Raw genomic sequence first — 27103 nt, forward strand, 5'->3', positions numbered from 1 at the left:
GCATGGCCACACCGCTAGGTGGTCAAGAATGGCTGACTTTGCACTTGGGTTAAAAATGATGCCCTGCTCTATGTCCAGATCTGGGAAAATTGCCAGATCTGAGAGAAGCAATGCCTTCAGCTTTTCCCATTGTCTTTCCTTCACAGCATCTCCAAGTCTCTCCCCAAGTTGCTCTGGGGCTTGGGAGAAAAAAAAAAGTGCTCTCCCTTGGCCTGGCTCTCTTTGATCCTCAGTGGAAATGTGAGTCACAGAGGGAGGCTCTCTGCTTCTCTCACGTATAGGAGATTCACTCACTTTTATCATCCTGATGCCATCGAAGGTTGTTTGCTGGCATTCTCCTTGCCAGGATTTGGAGTGTCCTTCATGTTTCTGTGGATTCGCATTTTCCTTCTTGAAGTAAAGCTAACAGAGTTCATCTTTATGCACTATCTTGCTATTTCCAAGTGGCTGATGCACTTAGAAATATCTAATCTACTCTCCTGAAAAAACAAAAACACTTTCCTAACGTATTATCTCTGCACCTTTCACTTACCTGCCCCAACACATGCTTTTGTTGTTTACATCAGCTGGCGTTGAGATTTTGGTTTATTTGAATCCAAAAGAGCTTAGAGCTCTTTTGACGATGGAATTTTCACATAGACTTTGATGCCTCTCAGATTGTGGCATCCTTAGATATCCTTGGTCTAGGGAGTTGGATGGCTGTTGTAGAATGGATAGGGTAAGTTGCACTTGTAGCTGTCTCATAGGTCATTTACTATTAAGTACCACCGTCTTTGATACAGTACAAACAACTTTTATAAGTCAAGATACCTTAACCACAATAGTAAATTTCTAAATAGATCCATTGTTAATAATGTCATAGATGGTCTTTCTCCATGTATATATTAGTTCACATAAGACTATAAACTTGAGACCAGATTGGATGAAACTATAACTGTTCTTCCATGCAAATCTCCATGGCTTCTCTGTAAAGGAATACCTTTTACAGCTGTACACTGGGTGAAATAATTGTATGGAATCTTACTCAGGCTTCAAATAGTTCTCACTGAGTATTCTCTACTTTCTTACAAAAGTTTAAATAATAACAATCTTCAAAACACTAATATAAACCTCTAGACGCCTTCTGATCTCTTAGGAGCTATGAGCAAATGTTATGCTAACATGCTCTGTTACAGCTGAGAAAATACATCGAATTTGCTAGTGAACCACATTATTGACAGAGCTCTGGGAATTCAACCCCATGAGCCTCAGAAGTTAGAAAGCAGAGCAAAGCTTATGCTAGAAAAATAAAGTCCTTTCACCATGGCCTTCACTTTTAATTATAATGCCCTAAAAGTTACAATTTTATTCTACCTTCTCACCAGGCATTTAACAAACAGGATTGCTGCATCTTGCTTTTAAAGAGCATGTCTGCATCAAAACATAGTATGCCTCCACCTCCTGTGGAACTACCTATTAATTCAAAGGCATATTTCGTCTGAGTTGTCTAGACTGTCATTGGCATTGGAAAATTAAAACTAAAAATGTTCAGTTCTTATTGTGCTGTGGAATGCAGGAATGGGGAGACTCAGAGAGATCATAACTTTAAAAGTGCAGACCACCATTCCACTCTGAAAACAAAACAAGCCCAAGAGTGTTTGCTATGACTTTACAAAGGAGCTTTTAAAGATTTAGAGTTAAAATAAAACACCTCTTCCAGAACTGGAGGTGTGGGACCCATAACTAGTGTGTGCACCATCTATCTTGTCTTCCAGGGAGAGTTGCTAGGCAGGCAAGGGCACAGAAAATCCCGTTGGAATAAACTTCTTGATATGTCCAAACTGTTTGATTGTAATAGAATTTGGGGACAATTATTGTGCTGCTAGAAATCACATTTGAAAAACTGTTAGGGCCAGAGATGAAATAGAACTTATCCAGCTTTTCTGTAGTTAAATCAGTGGGAGAAGAATCTTGAGCCTAATTCATTCTGGGAAATAACATGCCCAGCCAACCTGGGAATGACTCCAGCTTTGGAATTAAAAAGACCTGGGCTCATATCTTAGCTCTGTCAATTTCCATTAGGTTATTTAAACTCTCTGGACCTTACTTTTCTCATAGGTAAAATAGTGATACCTATCTTAGAATATAGTAATAATGGTTAAATTGAATCATATATTGAAAGCCAATATCCTGGTAACAGATACTAGCAAATGCATATAAATGATAGTTATGGAACACGGGCACGACAACAAGCATAGTGCTTTGCAGATACTTTTCTATCTTTTAGCTTCAATTATTCAGGAGGGAAATACACTATTTTGTTTAATTTTAAATTTGGGATTTGGGGAAGATTTTGCTTAGAAGGTAGAGGTGGGGAAGATAGAGGAAGTTTTAAAGGTAATTGCTTTCAACTTTTGCTCTGATTTTGAAATCAGGACAATAGTTTTATTCACTTATATTTAAAAAAATACTTATAATGTGATTCCTATTTTTCAGATTCTGTCTTAGTCCTGAGGAAACAGAAATTAACAAGCTGGATACCATCTTTGGCCCTGTACAACTTGCTGTAAATCATGGGACATGGATGTTAACAAAGTAATTGCACAAATAATTGTGCACAACTGTATTAAATGCTATCAAGGGAAAATATTATGTGTTTGGAGAGTATTTAATGAGGAAATCTAACCAAAAGCATAGATTTCTATTTCCTGAAATAAGATTCATCCCCAGTGGAAATGTGAAGTTTGAAGAGATTTTCCTCAATATGCTTTCCAAAACCATGTGGTTCTCTTCCTAGATGAGGGAACTAGTTTCTTGTAGTCCTTTGACAATGACTCTGTATTACTTATCTTTGTATTCTCAGAACTTAAGAAAGGTGCTGGTTATATCATATTTGGGTATATCCAAAGAGTGGAATGGGAAAGTGACTAATGATTGTCGACCTTATTTATTTATAATACAAGATAAATTAAGGACAAGATAAATTAAGTATATTTATACAAGATAAATTAAAGACATTTCCATTTCTATGTAGTACAACCCACCAGCTGGGCAATGACTGCTACCCAAAATGTCTTATCTCCATCTCCTCACCCAAGGAAGAGGAGTTCCTCAGCCACCCCTGTGTTGACCCCTTCTGACTCATTCCATTGAACTTCCATCTGTTAGATAGGCCTAGAGTTCTCTTAACAGAGCACTACACATGCTTAAACCTTTTCTAAATTTGCCAAACTAAATATCCTATAGCTGATTGAGGACATGTTGTCCTCACTAGGAATGGTAAACCATGATGAGGATGAGGAATAATGGTAGGATACAGGGAAGAAGAGAGATAAACTCTACGATATTTGTAATTTTGATCTTGGTAATTCCTATCGAATACTGCATTTCCCTTCCACCAAAATCATTGCTGGTAAATTTCTTGAGCAAAGTAAAATAAATTATAGAACATTAGAGTTGGAAGGAACCTTGAAGTTTGTATCACGTAGGTTTCTGATAAGTGGCAGAAAATATACCTTACCAATAAGGTTCTGTATTAATTGACTCAAATGTTAAAAAAGAAACAGTCTGGAGGTACTGTCAAGTACTGCATTGCCTGATCAAAGGTTCGGAATCTGGCTTCTACCTCTTAGCCACATTGTGAAATTGTGGAAGATACTACAGATTTACCTGTTCAACATTCGTGCATGTTTTTCTAGTATGTCTTCTATATTTCAAAATATGTAAAACCCCAAACTGCATTTCTAGTCTTCCTTCTGGCTGTGAGTAGATATGATTTGAGTTGTGCCAAACCATGGCATTTTCATGAGACACAGATTTGAAATTGGTTGAGGGGTGGATAAGGTTGGTATGTTAGGCATTCATTTTTCTGGCTGGTATTATGGCTGAGGCAATGTGGTCCATCAGTAGACACTTCCTGAGTCAGTGATTTTCTATGGTGGAGGTGGAAGCTTTCCTGATCACAGTAGATGCAGCCCAGGTCTGTGTCAGCAGATTCTTAATTTAGTACTTTTCACACATTGGTAATGGAAGTTCTCACAATTACAGCAGAGATCATGTGATTCTGAATGCTAGAAATTTTTTCTGGGAAGTCCTGCCTACACCTAGCTCCTTCAGAATTTTTCTAACCTACCTCACATTTGGTAAGCTTCGATGGAACTCTCTTTCTGCTTAAACTAGTTATAGTGGTTTATATTGTCTGCAGCTGACCCTTATCTGATCTGTCTTCATTCTTAGCTTCTGTGTAGGAAGAGGAGAGCTGTAACAAACACAAACCATATACTCGCCAAGATTCAATTTCACAGGAAAAACACACACTTGCCTGAGTCTCTTTCTGTCTTTCTCAAAAATTACAACTAAAGTTTTATTTGAACTAATTGCCTCCAAAGGGGTCATTTATTTAATTTAAAGAAATTACTGGGAAGCCAGGACAGCATTGCCACCTTGAGTCACATGCTCATCATTGGTGATGAGACAAAGTATATTCCACTTGGCAAAACACTGAGGGCTTAGGAGTCTGCTTTCATCAAAGGCATGCCATAAATCGGCAGGTCCTAGAACACAATGCTGCTGTCACTTTCCAATCACTCAGTCTTTGCAAACTGATAGTGTACAAAGCTGAGTTACTCCTAATGAGCATAAAGTCCTAGAGTGTGATCCTTTAAGACAAAAAGTCTTTTTAAACCTTCTTCACTCATCATCCAGCGCTTGCTCTCCATCTGATATCATTTTCTAAGCAAGGCCTCGATTATTTATTCTTGATTTGGATAAAAATATGTATCTTTATTTGAGACTGTTTTTGTAATGGTTTTTCCATCTTTAAAAATAAGTATTATGTATTGAGCAACACTTATGTAGCAGGCACTGTACACGGTATTTTATATATTGCATTCACTTTACTCCTCTATGTAAACTTTGGGGAAAATTAACTGGAATTTTCTTGTTTATCAGAGAGACAAATCCTATTCAAAGGGGTTCAGGGAAAAGAAGGTCACTGCACTACATAACATCGATAACAAAGACAGAGGTTTAGCTTGAGACACTTAGAATCTAAATATCCAACAATATAAAGTTAGTTGGTTTAGTTAGTGATGGTTTATGTTTAGGGAAAACATACTATAAAAAGTTTTAAACATTAGTTTAGAAAAATTATATAAAATTATTAATAATATGGTAAATATAAAAGCCAGAATATAAAACAATACAATGTAATTTAATTTTATATGTATGTGTTATACACATATGTACACCAATAATTGTGTATATAATCCAATACAAATATATCACATTATTTTTACTATTTCACCATAGGCCATTAAATATGTTAACATAGTCTGAAACCAGCTTTGGAATGCATTTAGGACAAACCCAAGAACAAATTACCCATTTTTTAAAACAAACTTTAAAAACATTTAGCGAATAGGAAATTATCCAGTCCTTAACAATGTTATATTCACAACTTTTGACAACCAATAAAAAGTTACTGGGCATGCAAATAAGAAGGAAAATATGACATGTGAGAAGAAAAATCAGTTGACAGAAACCAATCCAGAAATGGCACAAATGATAAAATTAGTAGACAAGGAATACGTGTTAAAGAAAATAGAGAAAAATTAATCAGGTTACTTAGAGACAGGGAAGAGATAATAAAATACCAAATTAAAAATCTAAAGGTAAAAAATACAATGTCTGTGATAAAATTTGCACTGGATGCAATTAATAGAAAATTAGACACTACAGAAGAAAAGGTTAGTGAATTTAACCACATAAAGACATGTCTTCATTTAAAAGGAAATCCAGGAAAGAAAAGTAACAAACAAAGTATCCATGAGCTGAGGGATAGTTTTAAGCAGCCTAGTACAGGGGTAAGTTGAGTTCCTGAAGTAGAAGTGGTGCACAGAAAAAATATTGGAAGTAATAATGGCTGAAACTTTTCTGGATTTAAAACTCAACAAAGAAAACAAAGAACTCAATTTAAAAATTAACAAAGAGAAGACTATGGAGACATTCAAATAATTGGTGGTTGCTGGGGACTTGCAGGGGAGGGGCGTAGACTGAGTGAAGTGAGGGATGGTTGAATAGGTAGAGTCAGAGGGAAACTCTTCTCTATAACACTGTAGCAGTGGATATATTCATTACACATTTGTCAAAACCCATAGAATGTACAACACAAATAATGAACCCTATGGTTTATTCTATTATTAGTTAATAGCAATTGATCAATATTGGCTCATCAATTGTAACAAATGTACCACACTAATGAAAAATGTTAATAAGAGAGGACTCTGGGGAGTGGTTGAGGGAGTATATGGAAATTCAATGTACTTTCTGCCCAATTTTTCTATTAATCTAAAACTGCTTTTAAAAAAGCCTATTAAGTAAAATTTTCTTTAAAAAATTAGAATTTGATAAAAACCATAAACAAACAGATTCAAGATGCTCAAAGCAACCAAAGAACAAGAAACATACAGAAAACCATATGAAACACATTAAAATTAAATTTCTTGAGCAGTATATAGTAGGTAGTCATTTATGTCTGATTGTTTTTCACTTACCATAACTCTTTTCGTTGGGTACAGGAGAAGTGTTCTACTTTTTATTGCTGAGTAATATTCAACTATATGTGTATACTACTTTTTTTTTTATAACAGATTCAACAGTTGATAGACAGGTGAATTCTTTACAGTTTTGGGCTACTATAAATAAAGCTACTATAAACATTGAAATGCAAGTCTCTGTGGTAATATATATTTTTATTTCTTTTATATAAATATCAGGAATGGAATTGCTTGTTCATATAGTAAATATGCAAGACAGTTTGAAACATTTTTCAAAGTGGCTGTATCATTTTAAGTGTCTCAGAGTTCCAGTTGCGCTAAAGTTTTGCCAGCACTGGGTAGTGCTATCTTGTTTGTTTGCTTGTTTTTAAGTTTTAGCCATTCTAGCAGTGTACATAGTGATTGTACTTTACATTTTTTCGGATGACTAATGATATCGAACACCTCTTCATGTGCTTCTTTGCCATCTGTATATCTTGGATGGTTAAGTGTCTGTTTAAATTATTTCCCCATTTTTCTGTTAGGTTATTTGTGATTTCACTATTGAGTTACAAGAGCTTTTAAAGTATTTGGTATATGTTCTTTATCATATATGTTTTCTGTCAGTGTGTGATTTGCTTTCCTTCTGTGCCTGGCTTATTTCACTTGCCTCTCATTTTCTAAATTGTGTTTCAAAAGGCAAAGATTCTTACTTTGAGGATCAATTTATCAATGCTTTCTTTCATACTTTGTACTTCTTTCTGTTCTATTTAAATAAATATCAAGTTTAGACAGAACACTGTTTATTCTGGCTTTATGTTCTTCTTACTTTTCTAGTATTTCCTTAACTTATTTGTGAATCTTTGTTTTATTTTGTATTTATTCTTAGATGACAAAAATACAGAGTATCAAAACATTTGTAAACATATATTAGTCCATGAAATCTAAAATGATGGAAACTCCTAAGGTAGGAAATAATTAGAGTGAGTTACCTGGTCCAAGAGAAAAATCCCTAGATGGAGATCACATAGCTCTGAAGTTTACTATATTTCTTTACCAAGAGTCCTGTCACTTTGGGAACATTGTTTCTGTGATTCAGTTTTCTCCGTTGAAAACTGAAAGATTAATCTGAAGAACACCTAAGGTGACTTCTTGATCTAATATCCTAAGACTTCCAAGTAGTTTTAGAATCAATTTTTAATAGTTTCTTAGAAGAAATATAATAAATCTATCAGATATTGAGGTTTCTTACAGAAATCTAAAATAGTCATATTAAAGAGATGTTGGATCTATCAAGTGATAAATTAATCAACCAGCAATGTTCATTAGTGATTCAGTTTTTCCAGGAAAATTATATTATGAAATACTTATGTGGTTTTTGTGTGTCAGGCATTTCCCTAAGTGTATATGTTGGTGGAAAGAGGGAGTATGTGCATGTGTATGTACACTCAATCAGTACAACCTTTACCTCCTGGGTTCAAGGAATTCTCGTGCCTCAGCCTCCCTAGTAGCTGGAATTACAAGCGTGTGCCACCACCCGAAACCAATTTTTGTATTTTTAGTAGAGATGGGATTTCACCATGTTGGCCAAGCTGATCTCAAACTCTGGACTTATGTGATCTGCCTGCCTGAGCCTCCCAAAGTGCTGGGATTACAGGAGTGAGCCACCATGGCCAGCCTCAACTAATTATTTATAACAACTAAGCAAAGTAACTGCTATCCGTATCTCTTTTTATTTACAATTTTATAAAATAGCAACTTGAGGCATAGAGAGGTTACACAAAATCCCCCAGATCATGTGGAGAGTTAAAGACAGACCTGGGATTTGAACCTGGCTGGTACAGTATTCTTAACCAGAATGCAATACTAACTGTCATGAAACCTGTGTTAGTCTGTTTTGAATTGTCATAAAGGAATACCTTAGGCTAGGTAATTTGTAAAGAGAAGAGGTTTATTTGGCTCACAGTTCTGCAGACTATACAAGAAACATGGCACCAGCATCTGCTTGGCTTCTGGTGAGACTTCAGGAAGCTTATAATCATGGCAGAAGGCAGAGGGGAAGCAGGCATATCACATAGTGACAGAGGGAACAAGAGAGAGAGGGAGAAGGTGCCAGGCTCCTTTAAACAACCAAATCACACTTAAATTCACAGAGTGAGAACTCACTCATCACCTCATGGGCAGCACCATCCCATTCATAAGGGATCCACACCCATGACCCAAACATCTCCTCCAGGCCCACCTCCAACATTGGAAGTCACAGTTCCTCATGAGAATTGGAGGGGACAAGACGTCCAAATCATATCAAAACCTGACAGAGTTTTCATTCCCTTTGTAATTTTAATGTTTTAAGGTGCAATTTAAGACAGAAAATGCAGGACCATTGCTGAAATTTCACATTAGGCACTTGTCCCCTCTCCCTCTGCCCCATACACTCAACTAAGTCTTCATCTCTCTGATAGTACCTGCAGATAATCAGAGAACAATCTGAAGTGCTTATGATTCTGGATAAATCCAAGGACTGAAGCATCTTTCTCTTTTTTTTTTTTTTTTTTTTTGAGAGGGAGTCTGGTTCTGTCGCCCAGGCTGGAGTGCAGTGGCGCGATCTTGGCTCACTGCAAGCTCCGCCTCCCGGGTTCCTGCCATTCTCCTGCCTTGGCCTCTCCAGTAGCTGAGACTACAGCATCTTTCAATTTTTTAAGCCGAGTCTTCTCTGTTCTCTGAAAAAATAATAAAACACTCCCTATGGGAGATCAGTGATGTCCCTCCCCAACTCTTTAAAATGTATTCTTTGCCGAAACCAACACTATTACCATAACTGCTCAGTTACCGAATTCTCATAAATTAGAGTAAAAAAGGTTACAGGTGGTATTTAAACCAATCAGCTCCTGCAGGTAACCTTTGCTGGAGTCCTAGGTTCCATCCATATGGATTACATTTATCCTAAATCAACTCTCCTGATATTCAGACCACCAACTCTGTGCTGATCATCACTTTCACATTATATGGAACGTACATGGTATCTGATTAATAGAAAAACAAATAATCCCATTGTCTCTTTTATATATTTCTCCATTAGACAAGTATCTCAAACTTTCAACTTATTTTTGATGAAGCGAATCATGGTAGACCCAGATTGTAGCTTTCTGTGGGGAAAAAATTTTCCATGGGGTCTTGAGCACGTAATAAAACATCACTCAATCCTTATCATAATATATGTATAATAGCATTTATCCTAACATGCTTTACTGAATTTTTGTGAATTACTGTTGATAAATAATATAGTAGATGATTTTCTAAATTGCTTGACATGTGCGGTATCACTCAATGCTGTCAAGTATCCTGTGGAAAAGTCAGAGCTACAGAAGGAAAATAACTTGCCCAAGATGACATAGCTAGTGATGGAGACAGGATTCAAAATTCCAGGTGCCTGTCTCCGGAACTCACATTTGCAGTCAGTCACTATACCATACAGCCTCTCTCACAAAATAGGTATAATTAGGATTTACCTTTACATCAGTGTTGTACTACAGGTTTACATACATTAGTCCAGTTAAACTTCACCACGACTATATGAGGTGAATATGGTCCAGGAACACTGGACCAGGTATTAGAATCCTTGAGGTCTCTGACCAGCTAAAGTAAAAATGGATGAGCCCCTTCCTTTCTTTGGTTCTCATTTTGATTGTTTTTTAAATGAGGTAGATGGATTAGTGGATGAAAGCCCTAATTAGAATCAGTTAGTCTTTATTCAGTTACAGTGACCTTTAAAAGGGAAGAATGGAACTTTCAGATGGAGAGAGACATCTGCGCCATAATTATGAGAATACATAATTAGAGCTAGTTGTCAAGTGCTTCCACGGAGTTCCAGAGACGAAAATAACAAACAAGAAGCAGAGGTGGTCTGCAGATGACTTAGCGCTTAGAACTCCAACTTTGTGTTCACTGCTACAGGCTCTTGGGCTTATCTATTATGGACCATGGAAGGGAACATGTTTTCTACCACAAACTTGTCCCTGGAACTTGCGTGTATATTTTGCTATTTTCTGCTCCAGTGTATTAGTTCCTGATAATTTGAGATTGATGGACACTTTAAAACACTAATTTTTGTGTTTTTTGTTTTGTTTTGTTTTCTTTCTTGATCTGTTTGCTTTGGGTAGTGAGACTTATTGCTTCTTCTTCATAAGACTAACACAAAGAAGTGTAAATTTAAGTATCAGGTCTTTATTATTAGGCAATGTGTAATGGAAGCCTTAAAAATCAACATACACTTTGGATTAGACATTTCATCTTTACAAATATATCCAACAGAATAATTGGAGATTGGTATAAATATTTATTTATAAGAATGTATGCTGAAACATTATTTGTAACAATCTTGAACTGAAAAAAATTGTTATTCAACAATAGGGGGTAACATAAACATGATGGTGTATGTTGCTATTATTCATCAATTAAATAATCATGTTTAGAAAAATCATGAGAAAAAGTATAACTATTGAGCTAAAAATGTACCCTTTTTAAAAACAGCAATTATATTATATTTTATAAAAAATTATATTACATTATATATAAAATTATATATTATATTATATAAAAACCATATTATAAAACAGCAAAGAATATTTACCTCCAACTGTATAAAACTGTATAGAATATAGATACATATAGGTGTATAGAAAAATGGAACAGTATGACAGTTTTAAATTTTTGAAGTGTGGTAAAGTGAATAAAGGAGGTAGAATTATTAAGTTATATTTTTAGTTCTTTCCTGTCTCCCAAATCATCTTCAACAAACAGATATTTTTTTGTGGAAAACAAAGTAAAACTTACTATGTTGTATAAATGTTGAAAAACAGAAAAATGTAAAAGAAGATTATTATCCATAATCATCCATGATCTCACCACAATTGTTAGCATTCTGAGGTGTTTTACTTACACTCTATTCTATGTATAAATATCTGTGATCGTTTTTATTCATATCATTTTGTTACAATATGATATTCCAGTTTGCGGGTTGGCATGGTAGCTATTTATTCATCTAGCAAATATTCACAAGCTCGCTCTGTGTGCTGAATTGCGTTCCCTTCAAATTCATTTGTTTAAACCCCAACCCCCAGTGCCTCAGAATGGGACTATATTTGGAGATAAGCCCTTTAAAGAGGTGATTTAGTTAAAATTAGGCCAATGCATAGGCCAGAGGTGTCCAATCTTTTGACTTCCCTGGGCAACCTTGGAAGAACAGTGGTCTTGGGCCACACGTAAAATACACTAACACTAATGATAGTTTATAAGCTTAAAAAAACTAAAGATCCATGGCTAATATTTTAAGAAAGTTTATGAATTTGTGTCGGGGTGCATTCAAAGCTGTCCTGGGCTACATGTGGCCCACGGGCCACGAGTTGGACAAGCCTGACATAGGCCTTAATCCAAAATGACCTGTGTCCTTTTAAGAAGAGGGAATTTGAACACAGGCACAAGGGGAAGATCTCATAAAGACAGACAGAGAGGATGAACTTCTGCAGGCCAAGAAGAGAGAACACAGAGTAACCCAACCTTGTGTGCCTTGATCAGGAACTTCACAGCCTCAAGAACTATGAGAGAAAAAAAAAATCACTGTTGTTTAAGCCTTCCAGTCTGTGGGGATTTTTGTTGTGGCAGCCCTATTATAAAACCCTTATGGTAGCTCTTACTGATAAAGCAGGCACAGTTCATAGTGTTGGAGATGCAGCAGGACACGGGACTTAGATTCCGGTTGGGAGAGACTGAAAATAGACAATGAATATACAAAGCATCAGGTGGTGTTAAGTGCCATAACAAAAAATATTCAGTGTAAATGAGAAGAGAGAAAAGCTCTTTTTCATATATTTTCCACCTCCCTTTTCCATTCAGCTTCATATAACTCCTCTCTCAATTTATGTTAAATTCATAGCTTTTGACAAGTACAGCCCAAATATATCATTGATTCTTTTTTAAAGCAGCTTTATTGAGCTATCATTTACATACCATACAACTCACTTATTTAAAGTTATACAATTCTGGGCTTTTAGTATATATTCACAGCCTTGTCAAACTATCATTACAATCCAATTTTAGAATATTTTGGTCCACTCCCCACCCCCCCGCAAAAAAACCTTATACACACCAGCAATCACTTTCAGTTCCCACCAACACACTCCTCCCATGCCTACGACCCTAGGCGCCTGTTAATCTTCTTTTTACTTCCAGAAATTTGCCTATTCTGGACATTTCATATAAATAGAATTATATAATATGTGTTTTATTGGTGACAGGATTCTTTCCCTTAGCATAATATTTTCAAGGTTTATTCACGGTGTAAAATGTATCAGTAGTTAATTCATGTTTTTGTTGTTGAGGTGAAATTCACATAATAGAAAATTAACCATTTTAAAGTGTAAAATTCAGAGGTATTTTATATAGTTACAATGTTGTAAAACTACTACCTCTATTTAGTTCCAAAACATTGTCATCACCCCCAATGGAGTCCCTGTACCTATTAAGCAGTCACTCCCCATCCTACTATCTGCCCACTGTTGGCAAATGCTAATCTGCTTTTGGCATCTAAGAATTTAACTATTCTGTATATTTTATGCAAATGGAGTCATCCAATAGGTGACCATTCCATTTTTGTCTGGCTTCTTTTACTTAGCATGATTTTTTCAAGGTTCATCCACATTGCTGCACATATAAATACTTCACTCCTGTTTTGTGGCTGAGTAATAAATAGTTTATGGTTTGTATATATCACATGTTGTTTATCCAGTTATCCAGATAGACATTCAGGTTGTTTCTGCCTTTTGGCTATTGTGAATAGTGCTATTATGAAAACTCATGTGCAAATATCTGCTCGAATACCTGTGTTCCTTTTGGGGAGTGTAGATCTAGAAGTGGAATTGCTGAGTTATGTGGTAATTCTCTGTTTAACTTGTTGAGAGACCACCAAACTGTTTTTCACAGGAGGTGCCCTCTTTTACATTCCCACCAGCAACGCACAATTTCTCTACATCCTTAAAAACACTTGTTGTTTTCCATTTTGCTAATTATAGTCATTCAAGTGGGTGTGAAGTTACATCTCGTGTGGCCCCTTCAAAAGCAGTTTCTATTTTTTCAAATACATAGATCATATTTTCCCATTTTTTAATACTACTTATAATATTTGGTTAAAAACTCTACATTTTAGATAATATGGCAACTCTGGATATGAATACCCCAATTTTTGAATTGTGATTTGTTTATTTGCTTAGTGACTTGGCTGAACGAATCTTTCAGAGTTTATTTCCCCAGCAGTTTTCTGCCTCTGGTCTTTATGCTCAGATATTTTTTTCCCTTGATTTTATCTTCTAGCCTGGCCACTTGGCATTCACATCTGCTCAGTACAAGCCACTTCTTGGTCAAAGAATGTGCTAAGTTCCATTAGCCAGTTATAGTTTTGTCTTTTACCATTGGATTCATGTGTGGCCTAAAGGCTGCTATCATAGTTCAGGGGTTTTATGCATTTGGTCCACATTCAGCCATGAACTAGGAACTTGGAGGTTCCCTGCCTGATTGCTTTTGAGAGGCTATAGCCTTGGGTACACATGAAATCTTCGAGACTACCAAGGATGAATGTGATTTTATCTTTAAGCACCACTTTCTAGGAATCTCTCCTGGGTCAGTGTTTGGTCAGAAGTTGTGTTTAAGCCCCCAGTGCCAGTGAGATTTCTCCCCTGTGTTGATGGGTCTTTGTGGCTTATGAAAGGCTTTGAGGTCTGCTCATCTGCCCCACGTTCTGCTCTGATTGCCTGAGTCGCTGCAGCCTAGTGCATGAGCGCAGCCTCTTGGAACCCGGGATTTGATTGTGATCCCATGAGGGCTCTTATTGGCTGTCTCTTTTACTGACTTTCTCTATTAAACTTCAGGCTGCTTTGCCATTTGCTTATAGCATAGAACTACCAGCCTCTTTGTAACTGCTCTCCACCAACATCTCCATTGTTTCTGACAATATTTTTAAGCATAGGGTTCCCCAAGTCCTGTTTCAAATAAAGCAATGCCCTCAGGTAGAATCACTATGTTCTTTCCCCTTAAGACATGCCCCTGCACCACTTCATAACAGCTAAAGGTGAGGACCCACTTTTCCTGCTAAGCAAGAGGGGAGTGACAGCCCTTGGTCTTCATGGCTTGCCCCTTCCAGTGTGCCATCTCTGTCCTATAAACACACAGGAGCTGGGAGATATCAGGATCCTAGCATTGTCAGCCTGTCAAACCTGGACGCAAGCTATAAGCAAGGATTGGGCGAGTAAAGGGAGGGAGAACCTGTCCTCTCCACTGCACCTGAATGGAATAGATTTGCAACATGAGGCTCAGGAGCCATAAATGTTATCTGATGAAATGTGTTAGAATGAGGTAGAGATTGGGATGGGGAGGACTGTAGGCAGGCACAAAAGCCCTGCAGAAAGGAGCTACCAAATGGTCAGAGAATTAAAAAATAAGAGTAGAAACAAGGAAGGGAGAAGTTTAGTGATTTGTTAGTAACAAATAAAGCTTATTTGGAAGCAATGGTAAGAAGCAGAAGACTAAACACCCACTCTTTTGGCCCACTGATGGGTGGGGAGTGAGTGAATAAGTAGCTTGCACTGGGGAAGAGCTGCAGGGTAAACTGACGATAGGAAAGAGAAAGCCAGACTCCAGGAGGAAATACAGGGGGAGATTGTTCTTTGAAAATTTGGAGGGTATAAAATTTCTTACCCTACGGCAAATGTTCCAGGAGAAGAATTAGAAATGATTGACGGGGTGGGCGGAGAGTAAGAGGAGCAAGGGGGAGGAAGCACAGAGTAGTGAGGGAATGCATATGTAAGTGAAGACAGAAAGTTAACACAACCTGTTCATAGGTTAGGGTCTGATGTGGAAGGTGGAGGCATGGTTGCAATGACTAATCTCAGACTTCGTGCAAATCTTAACCAGTGCCTAAATGGCTGCATGTGAACTGTTTGAATTCAAATTTCAGCTTTCACACTTGTTATTTGTGTGAATATGGGCAAAACACATAAGCTCCCTATGCCTTGGGATTTTTCTTTTGTTTGCTTTTTTTTGTTTGTTTGAGATAAGATTTAATTTCGTTGCCCAGTCTGGAGTACAATTAGGGCTCACTGCAGTCTCAACCTCCCTGAGCTCAAGAGATCCTCCCACCTCAGCCTCCCAAGTAGCTGGGACTACAGGCTTATGTCACCATGCCTGGCAATTTTTTTGGTATTTTTTGTAAATACGGGGTCTCACTCTGTTGCTCAGGCTAGTCTTGAACTCCCGGGCACAAATGATCCGCCCACCTCAGCCTCCCAAGGTACTAGGATTACAAGCATGAGCCATCACATCTGGTTGCCTTGGGTTTTTTATTTGTACAATGAGTGTAGCATTAAATAAGCTGTTGCTGTTAATAAAAATACTTTCTCTCTATTTGGGTACATAGCTAGATTATATTTCTTAGCCTCCCTTGCAGTCATTGTGACCATATGACTCAGTTTTAGCCAAGGGTATGTCAGAAAAACTGATGACCGCATGGCCCATTTAGAGCTCCAATAACCTATTCCTCTGTGCTCTTTCCTCCTCTTGACTGAGTAGAATGGCAACACCCAGGATGACCTTAGAAGCAACAGGGAAAAAGTGACTGAACCATCATCAACCTAACACAAGGGTAAAATTACTACGGGGTCCATTCATTCCATATTTGGGTTTATTTGTTAACATCAGCTGGCCTACTTTAATGAATACATTGGGGATAATGACAGCACCTTCCCAATATTGTTATCATAATTAGATTGGTCAAATATGTAAAATGTTTAAATAGTTGCAGGTAGAATGTCAGAGTTATGAGTGTTGTGAGTGTTATTCATCATTACTCCCAGCAAGAACTTCATATAGGGTAGAAAGTTTGTGTAAGATCCTTAGTCCAGGTTTGAGCTCCTCCAATCTTGTAGATGGGCAGAGAGCCCCATTCTCAGCAAGGCAATTACAATGTGTAGGAGTGGGTGAGGCCCATGAACTGTTCAAATCCTCTACAGTACTGTTACCAGCTAATATTGATTTGTTCCATTTGTTTTATTTGTATTTTAATCAAATATTCAGGAAAATTTTCTCATTACCTTGTGGAAAGTCTTAATGATGAAGACCACTGGTTGATTCTCAAGAGATTAGGGGAGCCAGCATACTGATTTAGTGGTAACCTCATTAGAACAGGAACTCTATAGGAGAGGATTAACAGCAGGATGAGCTGCACCATTAAATATCAAATTGTTACCCAATTAGATGTCCTCGTTATAAACAGCATATTATTTCCAGATATCGGATACCAAATTTCAACTAGTTGCAGCATCTTTCTAATTCTAAAATGTGTGATTAACCTTGATTGTACTCTTGTTAATTATTTGTCTTCTGCACTAAGCTGGAGAAATCCATCCTGAACTTGCAACTAGTTCTTAGTAACATGGAAGATTTTGCACACACCCGTGAAGACAGATGTTTGGTAAACAGCTCACGGGTGTTCTGTCAGTCTCACCGAGTTAGGTTGGTACTGGAATATAGGGCAGGCAAGGCTGTTTGCCGGTGATCTTTAGAAGGGATCATCTGATTAAATAGCACATGCTCTCCTTTGACAATTCTCCTTGTCATTCATTCATTCATTTATTCTACAAACTTATGCATTCTCAAAATCGGAAAAAAATTATAGGCAGAGTCAATACACGTAAATGTGGAGAAATGTGTTCCAGATATTTGGGACAGCAATGTGGATGCTTAAGGTTGAAGAGAATGTAGTATATTCCAAAAATTGTAGCTAAAGTTTCTTTAAAAAAATGACAAGAAGTTTGCAACCTGCAAAAAAGGGGATAAAATTGTTAAAAGTGTAAAGCTTGAGCACATATAGACAAAAGGAATATTTAAAATAGTGTTATGTGCACATGCCACGGAGTCCGTTGCCCAGGAAAATGAGAGGGACATTTTCAGACCTAACTCAGCCAACCTGCAACACAAATAAAATGAAATAAACAAATAGAAATAAAACATCTTTTCAACAAAAGCCAGAGTGGCTCAGATTAGAAAATTCTTGGAAGTCAGATAGAGTGATGCTCTAGAAGGAGGATGAAACAGAACTGGGAGCCACACGCTCACAAAACAGAGATGGGCCATTTTCCAGGCAAAAGGCAACACCAGTCAAAGACACGCATTTTTCCAAAAACAAATGAGCAAACAAAATACTTTATACACCAGAGTGAATCTTTATGAGGGAAGAAGGGTGGAATTTAAGGTGGTGGACAAGTGAAAACAAAGCAAAATAAAATAAAACCCCCGGCAAGAATTTTGATGATGAAGTGATAATATGCCATGAACTTAATAGTACAATGACCTCAATTTTGTGTACTTGGCCCAAATGTACAAAATACAAACAACAGCAAAGAGCACAAAACAAAAATCATCACTCAAAAAAAACAAGGAGAGGAATGTTTCCCTGTAGCTATACCTGGCTAAGAGAATTCATCTCTTAATTAACACAGTGAGATTAAAAGCTAACACCAGAGCAATACTCTATAGTATTAAAAGTTCACTCTCTATGTGTTTGTATTAATAGTTCATTCATAAAAGGCAGAACATTATAATCTCACTATGTAGGTTTAGTCATTCTAAGTTAGTCCTTTCATTGTCTGAAGACTTGAATTAAAACTCTCCAGGAAATTATGTGAGTTTCAAAAATTGGACTTTTAATTTAAACTAAGTTAATCTGACTGAATTAAAATATTGGCACCACTTGTTATTATTTGAGACTTTGGTTATTTAACATCTTTGTTTTTAAATGTTAATATTTAAAAAATGGGATTAATAATAGTTCCTACATCGTTGAGTTTATGAAGCATAAATAAAACATCACACAGAAAAAAAATTTAAAATAATATGTGACATACAGAAAACACTTAAAACAGATATTAACATTATTATTTACTATTAATTTATTTATTGATATCTTTTAGAAATATTATCAAGAGTAGAATGGAGTGATGAAGTAATCAGCCTTTTATGACTGAAGTCCTGAGTAGATTTATTCCTATCTGGGTGTGCTGCAGATTGTCTTTAAACTGTGCTTTTCCCAAAGTAGAGTATGTGAAATATCAATCTCTGAATGTTTTCTAGGAAAATAAAAGACTACTGAGTAAATATGTTTGGGAAGGGCTTAGCCAACCAAGCAAGCCATAGCCATGCTGTATGTGTATGAATGCATGTTTGTGTGGCAGGTGGCAGGGTGTGGTACCTGTTAAAATCTAGCTGGATAAATATACTAAGGGAAATTCATCTTCTGAAACACGTAGTCTAGTAGGATACAATACAGGTTCTGCTTGGGTTCAAACCCTGCTTACTGGTTCAACAAGTTACTAGTTCTGTAACTTTGGGGAATTACTTAACATCACTGTGCCTCAGTTTCTTCATATGTGTTATGGGGATAATAATAGTGTCATTCCTACATTGTTGTATTTGTAAGTATTAAATGAGTTAATATAGATGAAAGACTTGCAACAAAGCCTAGCATACAGATATTGCTTCACATGTGTTTCCTATTCTTACCATATCTATGTATATCTACATAAATCTATATAAAACTTAAGGGCCTTAAAATGAAAAGTGCGCCATTTGGTGCTCAAGATAGTGAGTCCTCTGCCTTCTGATTAATCGAATGTTATCATGTAGAAAGTTCAAATTTCAGGTGGCGTGACAAGGCCAGTCTATTTACGGTCAACCCCCGAACCCCCACTGGGCATTTATTATTGCTCAGAATCTCAATATGTCAAATTTTGGGCTTCAATTCTCCGTATTTTTTCATTTTCCAGAACTGGGTTTGCTTAACTCTCAGTCCCTTTCTGTAGGACCCTAGAATTGAAGGATTCTAGTCCCTTCCTCTGTACCCAGGTCAAGTTCATATGAGGCGATACCAGATGGCAGCAAAGAGAGATGAGCTGCTAGAGGCCAGGGTTGTCGTTTGAAAAAGAATTGTCATTGGACTTGGCTACTGCTCTTACTAAAAATATTGCACTCATTTAATGTGCCGGTTCAGCAGAGCTGGACTTTGTCCATTTGGGGTGTGTGCTATTAGGGCAGGTGTCTGTGAAAGAATGAAAGCGAAGAAAATTCTCTTCCAATTGTTATCACTCTTCTTCATTCTCATCCCCAGTCTTGTCAAGAATTGAGTGAAATAGGAGTCAGACGTTACTGTTTTAGTGCCTCCTCCAAACTCCAGCCATTTAAAATACTCAGTCCACATATTAGTGAAAGGGAGCAATTCTCTGTGTCTCCAGGGACTTGAGAAACACCTGAACTGGGAGAAAGGGAACAGAAAATAAGGTTTTCTGATCTACTTCTTGGCATATAACAAATATAGCATATTCCTTTCAATCATTATACATCTCTTTTTCATTTTATAAAATCCTGATTTTATTCGAGAAGCCATGTTCCCACCCTTGTAAAACAAATCATTGGTAAAAACAAATTAAAATTGACACATTTCTTTTTGTTAGATATCTACTTTTCTAGATGCTTTTGCACTGAAATTATTTCATAAGTCAATGACTTATGAAATAATCTACAAGAATAATTTTCTGTAATGAAATAAATGAGTGACATCCCCATAGAGCTAACCACCACCCTGCCCTTTCATGTTCTCCCTGTCGTCTCTTCTCTTGACCTGGGAAATTGTAACACCACCTTACAATCACGAAGACAGACTTCACCAACATGCTCAACATGGTACAGCAGAAAGCCAGAGAGATTCTGGATTTCTCATGAGATTGTGGGGTTGTGGAAGCAGCTCTGGATCTGCTGATCTTGAGTCTTCTAATGATATAACACTCATTGGTATTACCGAACTCACAGTTAGTTAGATGGTTCGCTGTTTTCAGTATTTGAAGTTGCCTTCTCAATGAAATACTTCACAAAGTCTCACTTGTTAAAATAGTTGAGTGCATCTCAATCAGCTACAGGTTGAAGGGAGTTGGCTGATTAATACATGGGAATGAGTACCAGCTTTGTATCCAAACACAATTGATTTCAAACCCCAGGTCTGCTGCTTATAAGCTATGTACTTTCAGATAACGTACCCAACATCTCTGCATCTCATTTTTTCACGTTGAAAGTGGGGCTAGTGGTAGCTAAGAGGATTATTGGGAAGATTAAGTGGCATTGCATAGAAAATGTCTGGTACATAGAAGAAACTCAACAAACTTTATCTCACCTTTTTCTATACCTTACATCTAAATTTAGGTTCATGAGGAGATTGCAGTGGTGTCATGGGAAAACTTTCTTTGTGAAATGTTTTTAATTAAACGGGATGCAGAATCTTTTGTCTTTAAACAGTTCTAGCACAACATGTTCTGAGTCAGGAGGGTAGACTGGATAAATGCTTTCGATGCTTTCAGTTTTGGGGTTATTTGTAACTCTTGCTCACTGAGCATGTTGACAGTTTCTTGTAGGTTGATGGTACTGTTCTGTGTAAATGGTCCACCAGATAATTTCCCTTAAAGATCATCTGGGAATTTTAACAATCAATGAACATAGTTGTTCATCTGCTAAATAGCACATACCCTGATTCCTGCTCTGCCAGAACTGAGAGGCTTGTACATGGTTAGCTTCTTCGTGTCTCAGAGCTAAGTGAGTCAGAGGCAGTTTTCCTCTGGGAGGTGAGCTCTGACCTGCTGTCTTAGACTGGGTTCACCAGAAGCAGTCCTTGACATGGAGATTCATGTACCAGTGATTTATTTAAAAAGAGCTCCCAGGAGAAACTGGTAAGGAATGGGGAAGGAAAGACTGGGAAGGGTGCAATTTCTAGCAAAGTACCAGCCCCAGCCCAATCCTACAGGGTGCTCTATGGCATAAATTACACATCAAAGTTTCTCCAGCCTGGAGGCAACACAGCCAAGCTTTATACTCCCACAAAGTCAGTCGTTGGCAGTGGACTGTGTGTGTGGTGGGTGGGTGAGGAGGAAACTCCCCGACATTTTGAGCTTTCCTTGCCTACAACCCAGGAGGCTAAAGTGGTCTGTAGGCAGCACTCTGAAGGAAGCTGCAGATGCAAGTCAGTAGAAGCAAAGCACACCAAAACTGATGCCTAAGTGCACAGAACGGGTAAGTGGCTTCAGAGGGAATCTGGGTGGAGCTGACTATGTTCTATAAACGTATCTCCCTGCCTCTTAGAGACAACACACTTACTGGACCATGGAATAAACAACACACTCAACTCTAAATAAAAACTTGAGTTGACCCAGGCAATCCAACGCAGGCAATTGCAAACTATGTGATACTGCGAAGATTTACTGTCTAAATCTCTTTTTTTTTTTTAGAGCTAGAATTTAATAATAGAGTTGGAATATGAATGTAGGGTTTCAAAAATTCATTTCACTACGTTGTATAATAAAAATATCCAAATCATAGCATTTAAAGGGATCTTGAGTAGGCAAATTCTCTCTGGCTGGACAGATATCTACCTATATCAGAGAAGTAAGTATCTATCTTGTTGTATCACTCTTCCAATTTGGTAGTTTTCCTGATTTTAGATATTTCCAGCAAAATAACAATCAGGGTAAACCATGATAACATCCCTGCAACAACAAAAAAGATTTCTTTCCTCAAGGGTTATGCCCACTGAATTGTCACTTTTTTGAGGAAATCTTTGCTATTACCCTGATTAAATTCCCAGTATTATATGTTTTTACAATACAAAATAACACTCCCTGTAACTTATCAGAGTGGTAATTTTAAATTATTTGGTTCTCTGATTAATATTGTTTCCTGCACTAGAATGTGAGTTCCATGAATTTAGTAACTAAGGGCAAAGCCCACCAGAAGGTCATGTGTGCTTTTGCGTGCTTTGTATGTCTTTGAGTTGTTGATCACCCTTCTACTCCTACACTGTACACAGTAACTGATGCATATTAATTGCCTTACAAATAGCTAACCATTGTAGTGTTGTAAACTTAGCATTAGCTTAGGGCTAGAGTGAGCAGTATTTTTTGATTGAGGAAAAATTTACACACAATGATAGTCATAGATGATATGTGTGACATTCAATCTGAATTTTCAAATGTATTTGCCTTGTATCCAACACCCTAGTCAAGATACTGTCAAGAACATTTCAATCACACAAAAGTGGTCCTTCATGGCCCTTATCAGTCAATCTACCCCTCAGTCAACAACTCTTCTAATTTCTATTAGTTTTGTCTTTTCTTGAAATTCATATAAATCAAACCATACAGTACGTACTTTTTCATGTATGGCTTTTGTCTTAGTTCATTTTGTGTTGCTATAACAGAATACATGAAACTAAGTAATCTATAAAGAACAGAGATTTATTTCTTGGTATTCTAGATTCTGGGAAGTCCACGGTCATGAGGCTTGCAAGTGCCTCATTGCGGCATCATCCTTTGAAGCAAGACAGAAGGGCAAGCAAGCCAAGAATGTGAAAGAGGGGAAGGAGGCCAAACTCATCCTTTTATCAGAAACCTACTCCCAAGATAACTAACCTATTAATCCACCCTTGAGGGCATGGCTCTCATGACCTAATCATCTCTTATAGGTGTCTCCTCTCAACACTGCTGCATTGAGGATTAAGTTTCTAACACATGAACTTTGGGGGACACTTTGGGGGACAGTGATAAGAGAAAGAACTTAGCAGCTTCTTTCTCTTATCATTGTTTTTGAGATTATCTGTGCTGTTGGGTATATCAATAGTACATTATATTATCCTGCTGATGAATATTTGGCCTGTTTCCAATTGTTGGCTAATTTAAGTAAAGCTTCTATGAATATTCTTTTACAAGTGTGTGAATAAATATATTTAGCTCACATGGGTAAATAATTAGGGGTGAAATTTCTGGGTCATAGGCTAGATATATATTTAACTATATTAAAAACTGTCAAACCATTTTATATTCTCATGAACAACAGATGAGGGTTTCAGTTGCTCTACATCCTAATTATTTGGTTTTGTAAAAAATTTAAATTTTAGCTATTCAAGCAGGTGTGAAGTATTATTCACTACATTTAATTTGCATTTCCCAAATAACCAATGATGTTGAATAATTTTTCATATGTTTATTGTCCATTTGTATATTTTTATTAAAGTGCCCACTCAAGTATTTTATCCATTTTTATTTGGTTGCTTTTTTCATTTTTAAATGTAGGGACTGTTTTTGTATTCTTATTATAAGCTGAATGCCAGATGTATGTTACATGAATATATACTTCCAGTTTTGGCTTGCCTTTTGGTTTTTAAATCTACCATTTGCCATTTTTTTTTCTTTGTGTCACATCTGATTTTGTTCCCTTTTTCATTTCCTGGAGTTCTTTGTATTAATTTTTTTTTTTTTTTAATGGGCCAGGTGTGGTGACTCATGCCTATAATCCCAGTACTTTGGGAGGCCAAGGTGAGAAGATCAAATGAGACCAGGAGATCAACTTGGGCAAGTACAATAATAGGTACTCTGTCACGATTACAGACTTGGAATTCCATTTTTTTCACCTGAAAAATCTTGGACAGCTTAACCACTCTTAGCCTCAGTTTTCTAATTTAGAAAAAAAGGATTAGTGAGACATTATTTAATATGTGTCAAGTGCCCAGGCTAGTATCTAATGGAATTGATATTCAATGCACTATTATGATGTAGTGGGTAAGATTACGCATTCTTGAAATAGAGGATCTGGGTTCAAATTCCTGTTCTACCATTTATTTACCTTTTGATTTGGGGCAGTTACTTTATCTTTGTCTCAGTTTTGCTCAATGTGAAAAAGGGTGATAATAGAAGTTAATCTTTCAATAGCTGTTGAAAGGATTGCATGGGTAAATACAGCATTTATACTATGACAAACAGTAAGTACTCAGTGTTACATGTCATCATTTTCCCTTAACGTTAGTTTTATTATTCCTATCAATACCACCACTGCTTTTACAATAAATGCCCACAATTTTAAATAGAAACTTCATAAGTTTGCCTTCGTGGTTTTCAATAGTTTTCTTTCTGTCTTACATCTAATATTCCACAAATATCACATGTCTAGAGATAGTTGGTTAGCCTTATACCCTGCTTACACTTGATTTCTTTGCCCACGTGAGTGACACTGCCAAAAATACCCTGTTTTCCCCTACTTTTGCCCATGTTCTTACATCCACTTCTTTGTGGCAAATGATGCATCTTCTTGAGATATTTTCTTCCAGTGCTTCTCCTAAGATCTATCCCTCTTTTGGTTGTCTTTGTGCTATTCTGAACTATATGCATCCCAGGTTTCAGTTGCCCCCTTAACCACACTTAACAGGTAGTGCTTTTGCCTTAGGAATGTCTGGAAGCTGAATGAGCACTCCTTCTTATAAAAATTGAGTAACACAATAAACATTTTATTTTTGAATAGTCTTTAAGATATGCATGAAGAAGGACGGGGAAGGTTGGCCCACCAGGATGATCACCAAGACACACAAAGTAGACCTGGGCCTTGGGCTCCCGGAGAAGAAAAACAAGAAGAAAATGGTCAAAGAACCAGAGACTCAATACTCAATTTTAAACAATGATGATTACCTTGCTGATGTTTCTCCTATAAAAGCCACATTCCCCTCTAAGAGTGTAGTCCATGGGCAGGTACCTGAGATGCTCTAGTGAAGAAAAAGGAGAAAAAGAAGGTGTCAGCACCCTTTGCGAGAAGCACGTGGAACCTGAGACCACGCTGTGTGCCAGATGGACAGAGAAGTCACCCAGCCCCAGGAAGCAGGTGCTTGGCCACTTGGAGTTCCTCAGTGGGGAGAAGAAAAAGAAGTCACCTCAGGCCATGTCCCATGCCTCTGGGGTGAGAACCTCCCCAGACCTTAGATAGGGTGAGGAGGAAACCAGGGTTGGAAAGAAACTCAAAAAACACAAGAAGTCAAGAAAAGGGGGCTGAGGACCCCACAGCCTTCTCAGTCCAGGATCCTTGGTTCTGGGAGGCCGGGTTGCTGCGGACACTTGCTCAGCAGGGAAGGAGGGTGAGGAACAGGCAGCCTTGGGGCAGAAACAGAAGCAGAAGAGCCCCAGGGAACACAGTGGGAAGGTGGAGAAGGAAAAAAAATTCCACCAGGAGGGAGACGCCCTCCTAGGCCACTCCAAGCCCGCCAGGTCCTTGGAGAGCAGCCCCCGTAAAGGAAGTAAAAAGAAACCAGTGAAAGTTGAGGCCCCGGAATACATCCCCATAGGAGATGGCCCTAAGGCCCCCGCGAAGAAAAAGATGAAGTCCAAGAAGAAGGTAACTGAGGAGCTGGCTCTGAAAAGGAAGAAAAAAAAATAAGTGGAAAGAGAGTAGGGTGGCAGGAGACCCTTGGAAGAAGGAAACAGACACAGACTTAGAAGTGGTGTTGGAAAAGAAAGGCAACATGGACGAGGTGCACATAGACCAGGGGAGGCTAAAGGACTTGCAAGAAGAGGTCGATCACGAGTCAGGCAAAACGGAAGCTTCTGAAACCAGGAAGCGGACGGGAACCAGTTTGGCCAGTGGGATACTGCTGGTTTTGAGAACAAGGAACTGAAACTGAAATTTCTCAAACTTACGGATGGCTTCAAAAGTCTGTGCCGGCTGGTGGATCACAAGGTTAGGAGTTCCAGACCACCCTGGCTAACATGGTGAAACCATGTCTCTACTAAAAATACAAAAATTAGCTGGGCGCCTGTAAGTCCAGCTACTCGGGAGGCTGAGGTGGGAGAATCGCTTGAATTAGGAAGGCAGAGGTTGCAGTGAGCCGAGATCGCGGCCACTGCACTCCAGCCTGGGTGAAAGAGCCAGACTCCGTCTCAAAACAAACAAACAAACATGTCCCCTTTGTTCGGCCGTCTCCCCACCCCCAGCACTATTGCAAGGCCGAACATGGCCCTCAGCAAGAAGGCAGCTGACAGCCTGCAGCAGAACCTGCACAAGGACCACGACCGGGCCGTGAGCTGGAAGTACAGCCATGGAGCCGGCTTCATCCTCTCCATCGCCCCCAACAAGTTCTTTTATATTGACAGGAACACTTCCAAGTCAGTCATGCTGGAAAATTAAACTCTGGAGTTTTGTCCCGCCTCCTAAAAAAAAAAAGATATGCATGAATGACACATTACTGGGTGCTCGTTATTCTGCTAAAAAGACCAGGTATTAGTTTTCAATGACTGTCATAAAAAGCTGCCACAAACTTCATGACTTAAAACAACACATATTTATGACATTAAAGCTCTGTAGGTCAGAAATCTGTTATAGGTTGCATGGGACTTAAAGTGCTGACTGTAGGCTGTATTCTTTTCTGGAGGCTTGAGGGGAGAATCCATGTTCTTGCTCATTCCGACTGGCAGAATTCAGCTCCTTGTGGCTGTGGGACTGAAGTCCCTGTTTGCTTCCTAGCTGTAGTCTGAAGGCACTTCCCAGCTTCTAGGGGCTACCTGTATTTCCTTGACTCACAGCCTCCTCTCGTCATCTTCAAAGCTAGTCACAAGGTCAAGTCCTTTTCACCTTGCATCTCCTTCTGTGTGATCCTTCTTCCTCTTACAGAGTGGAATCCTTGAGGTTCCATGGGA

The 27103-nt window shown here is 37.9% G+C and overlaps 1 pseudogene; it reads left to right on the forward strand.

Moving 5' to 3' along the window:
- The first annotated feature begins 24991 nt into the window (after positions 1-24991).
- On the forward strand, positions 24992-26594 carry LOC100428973 (lysine-rich nucleolar protein 1-like; annotated as a pseudogene).
- Positions 26595-27103: the final 509 nt, after the last annotated feature.

Source organism: Macaca mulatta, chromosome 8 (genome assembly GCF_049350105.2).
Source record: "Macaca mulatta isolate MMU2019108-1 chromosome 8, T2T-MMU8v2.0, whole genome shotgun sequence".
Classification (NCBI taxonomy): domain Eukaryota; kingdom Metazoa; phylum Chordata; class Mammalia; order Primates; family Cercopithecidae; genus Macaca; species Macaca mulatta.